We start from the raw sequence: 7,110 nt of genomic DNA, 5'->3' as shown, positions 1-7,110 counted from the left end.
TTTGATATCAATAGTACAGCGAAAGGGCTCAACATGGAAGCCCAGCGTGATAACCCCGTGTGGTCATGTTTTGCGTGTTTTATTGGGATGGACACAGAGGAAATGGAGTGGGAGTAGAAGATGAGAAAGGGAAGTTGAAGAAAGAGGAAGAGGATAGCTGAGAGGAGAGGGGAGTACGTGAGAAAGAGTCTGCAAGGTGCACAGGAGGAAGATGAGAAAGGGATGGGAGTAAAGGGAGTTGAGGGAAGGTGGAGTAGTGAGAGTGTTAGCACGGAAAAGAGGGGACTGAAAGGGGAAATGGAGAAGAGTGTGGAGGTACAAAGAGAGGGCAAAGGGTGAAGAGTACCTGAAAGGAGAGTAAGTAGAGATTAGAGAGAGCAGGGAGGGAAGTGAAGAGGTTCACGGGTCAAGGGGAACGGGAAGGCTGAAGCAACGAGTAGTCAAACTTCGATCGACAAACTATGACTGCACACAAGAGCAAACGTGGGGTGAATGGTGTGAGGAATGAGAGGACAGTTGGAGAGGAGGAAGAGGGGAGGAGAAGGAAGCAGAGGAGGAGAAAGTGGAGGTGGGTAAAGAGAAGAGAAAGAAAAAAGAAAACAGAGGAGGAGGAAGACGGGGAGAAGGAAGAAGAGGAGGAAGTGGAGGTGGATGAAGACAAGAAGAAGAAGAAAAGAAGACAGAGGAGGAGGAAGACGGGAAGAAGGAAGAAGAGGAGGAAGAGGAGGAAGTGGAGGTGGATGGAGACGAGAGGAAGAAGAAAAGAAGACGGAGGAGGAGGAAAACGGGGAGGAGAAAAAGAAGGAGGTGGATGTGGATGAAAAGATGAAATAGGAGGAAGAAAAGAAGAAAGAAGACAATGAAAAGGAAGAGGAAGGGGTAGGAAGGAAAAATAGAATATGGAGATTAAGGATAAGAAGAAAGAGGAAGAAGAAAAGAAGGAAGAGCAGGTGAAAGAAGAGGAAAGTTGAAGAGGAGGAAGAAAGGGAGAAGAAGAAGGAGAAGGAGGAGATTGAGATGGAAGAAGAGAGAAAATAGGAAGAACAGAAGGAAGGGGAGAATGAAAAGGAAAAGGAAGAGGGGAGGAAAAAGAGGAAGAGGAAAAGAAGGAGGAGGTAAAGAATGAGAATAAAAAGGAAAAAGAAAAGAAAGAAGAGGAGGTGGAAGAAGAGAAGGAAAAAGAAGAGGAAGGGGTTGAGGAGAAAGAAGAGGAGAAAAAGATGGAGGTAGGGAAGAAAGCAGAAAAAAGAAAGAGGAGATGGAAGATAAGGAGCGAGAGGAAGAGGGGAAGAAGAACAAGGATGTGGAGGGAGATGAGGAAGGGAAAGAGGAGTGGGAAGAGAAAAGACGAAGTTGAAAGTGGAGAAGAATGAGAAGGAGGAATTGTTAATTAAGAAGAACGAAGTCGGTGATGAAGAAGGTAATGAAGGCGTGAGAGGTGGACAACGGGAGAATGGGAAGAAGAGAAAGGAAAAGGGAGAGAGGGTGGTGGAGGGTATCTAAGAGGAGGTGGGACGGAGAATAAGGAAGAGAAGAGAAGGTTAGAATGGTAGAGGAAGATGGAAGAGGGTAATGAAGGCGTGAGACGGCAAGAGCAGGAAATGAGAAAAGGAAAAGTAGATAAAGAGCTCGTTTCTCTCCTCTTCCTCCATCCCTCAGAAGTCTCTGTGTGCCTTATCCAAAGTTCGAAAAAATAAATAAATAAATAAAAATATTTTTCAAAAAGTTTTTTTCGAAAAGATTTTTCAAGAAGATTTTCAAGGAGATAATTTAAAATGATCTAACACTTGATGGACAGGGGGTTTCAGGAAACAAGTTCTAAGGTCTTCTAGGAAAACAGAAAACTGAGATTCCTAAGTAGTTTATATATATATATATATATATATATATATATATATATGTTGACTATATTATGACAAAAAACTATATATATATATATATATATATTTAAGATTATTTCAGACAAATGAGAGAGAATGCGGGTGGGGAAGGGCAAACGAAGATGTGTTAGGAATAGAGTTTATTGCCCTAACGTTGCGACCAACTTGGTCTTCTTCAGAGGACTACAGCATTACAGACGGATCACAATTCTTATATTCGTAGTGAGAGGGAACCCGCCAAGGTATGAGCGTCATGTTTTCCCTTTGGCTAACGATTTAATTATTAGGACACTTGCTGCTTTCGAGAGGCATTTAAATCCGTCTCTGTCGTTGTTGTTCTTGTTGGCGGCGATATGTGCAGCTTCCACAGTTTTTCTCATTTTCTTCTCAAATCCCTCGTGTAGAATTTCTGCGTTGTTCCAATCAGGTAGATGTCCACATTTGTCCAGGTGAAGAACCAGGGAGTTAGATGTTCTATGAGCCCTGAGATCGTTTTTGTGCTCATTCAAGCGTTTATTGAACCCTCGACCTGACTCACCGAAATAAGATGATGGACAACCGTTGCATGGAATACGGTAAATGACACTGAGATTATTACGCATATTATTATGTTTCTTAAATATTTTTCCTATTTTATTGGAAGATATTTTTGCTATATTTATTCCACCTTTTAACAAATAATCATCAATAGCTATGGTGTTTGTAGAATTAGGAACAGAAATTCCTAGAGGATGAACTTACTTACATCAAGAATACCTTTAGGAAGCTGAAATACCCCGGAGGTTTGATCACCAGGACAACGAGGAAAGCCAAGAAGATCTACGATGGCTCAAACGTCCGGACCCCGGGAAAGGATAAGTCTCATTTTATTTCTGTTCCTAATTCTACAAACACCATAGCTATTGATGATTATTTGTTAAAAGGTGGAATAAATATAGCAAAAATATCTTCCAATAAAATAGGAAAAATATTTAAGAAACATAATAATATGCGTAATAATCTCAGTGTCATTTACCGTATTCCATGCAACGGTTGTCCATCATCTTATTTCGGTGAGTCAGGTCGAGGGTTCAATAAACGCTTGAATGAGCACAAAAACGATCTCAGGGCTCATAGAACATCTAACTCCCTGGTTCTTCACCTGGACAAATGTGGACATCTACCTGATTGGAACAACGCAGAAATTCTACACGAGGGATTTGAGAAGAAAATGAGAAAAACTGTGGAAGCTGCACATATCGCCGCCAACAAGAACAACAACGACAGAGACGGATTTAAATGCCTCTCGAAAGCAGCAAGTGTCCTAATAATTAAATCGTTAGCCAAAGGGAAAACATGACGCTCATACCTTGGCGGGTTCCCTCTCACTACGAATATAAGAATTGTGATCCGTCTGTAATGCTGTAGTCCTCTGAAGAAGACCAAGTTGGTCGCAACGTTAGGGCAATAAACTCTATTCCTAACACATCTTCGTTTGCCCTTCCCCACCCGCATTCTCTCTCATATATTTATATATATATATATATATATATATATATATATATATATATATATATGCATATATATTTAATGTATACTATATGTATATATACATATATATATATATAATATATATATATATATATAATGTATACATATATATATATAGTTTTCATGGAAATGGTTTGGGACTGAGAAAGCAAGACTGAGAATACTAGGTTATTAGAAGAAAATAAAGAAATTTTAAAAGATTTTTGGGGGAATGATAAAGCAACAAGTCTGAAAAACTAAGGTCATTCTTTGAACAAATTTTTTTCTTCAAAATTTCTGAGAATTTTTTGGGACTGGGAAAGTAAGAAAACTGAAAATCCTAGATCATCCTTTAAAAAAAAATGCACGAATTCCCACGATAATGTTTTGATACTGGGAAGGTAAGAAGACTGAGCATCCTTGGTAATTTTTTAAAATGTGTGTGTATATATATATATATATATATATATATATATATATAAATATATATGTATATACATATATATATATATGTACATATATATATATATATATAATTTATATATATACATATATATACTTATATACACATATATATATATACATATATATATACATATATATATATATATATATATATATATATATATATATATATTGAACTGGGATAATAAGAGAACTAAGAACCCTAGATAATTTTAAGAATATATAAAAGAAAAATTACAAGCACGCTTTGGAACTGGTACTGCGTTCCCCAGCAGGAGGGTAAAGCACATGATTACCAAGTCCACAAGACCAATAGTCCTTCTGAGAGCAGGAGAAGAGATCGAACAATACAACTACCAGAACACTAAAGATAAATAAATAACCATGCGAATGACTATCGACTCTATGAAAAAGTGAAATCACTGTACAAGGTCATCATATTAAGACAACAGGGCAGGACTCGCAGTAATGGATTTAGATTAGAACATTTTAGATTTAGAGAGGAAATAGGCAAGAACTGGTTTACTGATAGAGTGTTCAACGAAAAGAATAGACTTGGTAATCATGTAATGAGCGCTGAAACTATCAGTCGTTTTAGGAAACAGAAAATTTTATGGATGGGGATGACAGATGGTAATGGACATAGAACTGCCTTTATGGCTTCTTGCAATCTCCTTCTGTCTCATCTCCTTAAGCATATTCCATACAAGAGCAAATGTGGCACCTTTACCGGGAATACACAGAATGAAGAAGAGTTTGGTAACCGAGAAATCGAGGAAGAGAGGAAAAAGAACAGTGACGATTAACGAGACATTGAAAAATGGCGACAAGAAAGGGAGGAGAGGTATGCTTAGGAAAATGTGAACTGGTTCGGTAAATAAATGGAGGATTCAGGAAGAGATAAATGAAGAGAACGAAAAAATGTAAAAGAAGAGGAGGATGAGAGAGCAGATAGGAATGTCGTTAAAATAAGTCTCAAGAACTGAAGAAGGGAGAAAAGTAATAAGAGTGAGGGAAGACAGCGACGGGGGGTAATAGAAAACGGAGAAGTGAGAAGTAAGTGAGAAGTAAGGCAGAGATGAAGACTTAAAAATAAAATATAATTTGAGAGAGCATAACAACGAAGGAGGCAGAAGCTGAAGGCCTTTTTATTATTATTATTTTTTTTTTTACGAACTGCCTGCACAAGAGCAAATCCACCCGTCGTCGACCTTACTAAGGACTTCAAAGGAAACGACGTTCCTCAACGGTCTCATCCAAGCGTCAGTAGCCCTTTGAGGGAGTTGAGGTTCCTCCGTCCCTCCCTCATTCCCTCACTCCCTCCCTCCCTCTTGGCATTGGTCAGAACAGAATCCTCAAAATCCTCAAGCGCCCTCAACACGCTCACGATGAGAAAAGGACATAAGAAGGGAGTTCACCGTTTTGATTTATGTTTTTCGTCAGAAACTCAAAGTAGGAGGACAGACGAAAGAACGAGGGAGAAGGAGTACAAGGAGGAAAGGAGGACAGGAAGAATGGGACTTTGGACAGAAACCCAATGTAACGAGAGTAGGTAAAGAAATTAAATAAATCAAAGAGAGGCAAAAAGAGAAAGAGAGAAAAGTAAGAAGACGATATCAAAGCCAAAATCTTGGAGGAGAACGTATAAAGAAGGGGAAAGACGCGGAGAAATGGACACGATAGGAAGGAAGAAGAGGAGAAGCAAGACGAGGAGGAGGAGGAGGGGGAAAGAAGGAGGAGGAGGAGGAGGAGAAGGAGATAAAGTGATCAGGGAGCCTGCTATTACGCGTGGTGCGTGAGAGGGATCTGGGGAGTGTGACGGAGGAGGAAGAGGAAGAGGAGGTGGAGGGAGAAGAGAAAGAGGAGGAGGAGGAAGAGAAAGAGGAGGAGGAGGAAGAGGCGGAGGAGGAGGAGGAGGAGGAGGAGGAGAAGTTTATGTTAAAGGAGGATTAAGGAGTGAAGGAGAAGGAAGAGGAGGAGGAGGAGAAGGGGTGAAGAAGTTAATGTTGAAGGAGAAGTAAGGACTGGAGTAGGAGGAAGAAGAGGAGGAGGAGGAGGAGTTGAAGAGGAAGAGAACGATGAGGTGGAGAACAAAAGAAGAGAGAGAAAATAGAGAAAACAAAGTAAAGGAGGAGGAAGAGGGTGAAGGTGTGGAGAAGCGAAAGGAGGAGCAAAAGGAGGAGGAGAAGGAAGAGGAGGAGGAGGAGGAGGAGGAGGAGGAGGAGGAAAAGAAAGATGAGGAGTATTGGGAGGAAAAAGAGTTGGGGAGAAGGAAGAGAAGAAGGAGGAGATGGATGAAGATGGAGGAAGAGAAGAAAGATGAAGAAAATGAAGAGGAGAGGATGAGTAGAAAGAGGAAGAGGATGAGAAGGAAGAGGAGATGAAGGTGGAGGTGGAAGTGGAGGTGGAGGTGGAGGTGGAGGTGGAGGTGGAGGTAGATATGGAGGTGGAAGAGAAAGAAGATGAGGAAGATAAATGATTCAGAGCAAAGAAAGAGGAAGAGGATGAGAACGAGGAGGTCCATCACTCATTAACAAGCTATATAAATCGTTAGTTCGTCCACATTTGGAATATGCTGTTTCCGTATGGTCACCGAATCTCATTAAAGACATTGACAGATTGGAAAGAGTACAACGGCGAGCCACAAAACTGATTCCAAATATCAAAAATAAATCATACGAAAATCGACTAAAACATATGAATCTGTTTTCCCTAAAAAAGCGTAGACTCAGAGGTGACTTGATACAGGTCTTTAAAATTCTAAAAGGGAATTGACAACATCAAAAGTGACCAAATTTTTACATTGAATGAGAATCAGACAAGAAACAATGGTCTCAAACTGTCCGGAAATAGATTCAATTTGGAAGTAGGTAGAAACAACTTTGCCAACCGTGTAGTTAATGAATGGAATAAACTTCCTGCACAGGTAGTGCAATGTAGTTCAGTTCAAAGCTTTAAGAATCATTTAGATAAATACCTAAGTAAGATGCTGTAATGATTATAATTTATCTTATATTATTTGTTTTTGTTTTGTTATCATTTGTCTGTCTGATTTTTTATTTATTATTAATTATATGTCAATTTATTATTATTTACTATTTACCTGTTTGTTTATTATCTAACTATACCTATGCATTTATTTATGTATTTTATTTGTTATTTACATTATCATAGTTTTTATTTATTATTTTATTATTAATATGATTTTTTTTTCGCATCCGACCTAGATATGGATCAAAAGGTCTCCTGTCGGCAT

Source organism: Oratosquilla oratoria, chromosome 43 (assembly GCF_046742065.1).
Source record: "Oratosquilla oratoria isolate Oo_2021 chromosome 43, ASM4674206v1, whole genome shotgun sequence".
Lineage (NCBI taxonomy): Eukaryota > Metazoa > Arthropoda > Malacostraca > Stomatopoda > Squillidae > Oratosquilla > Oratosquilla oratoria.
This window is presented reverse-complemented; position numbering follows the sequence as displayed.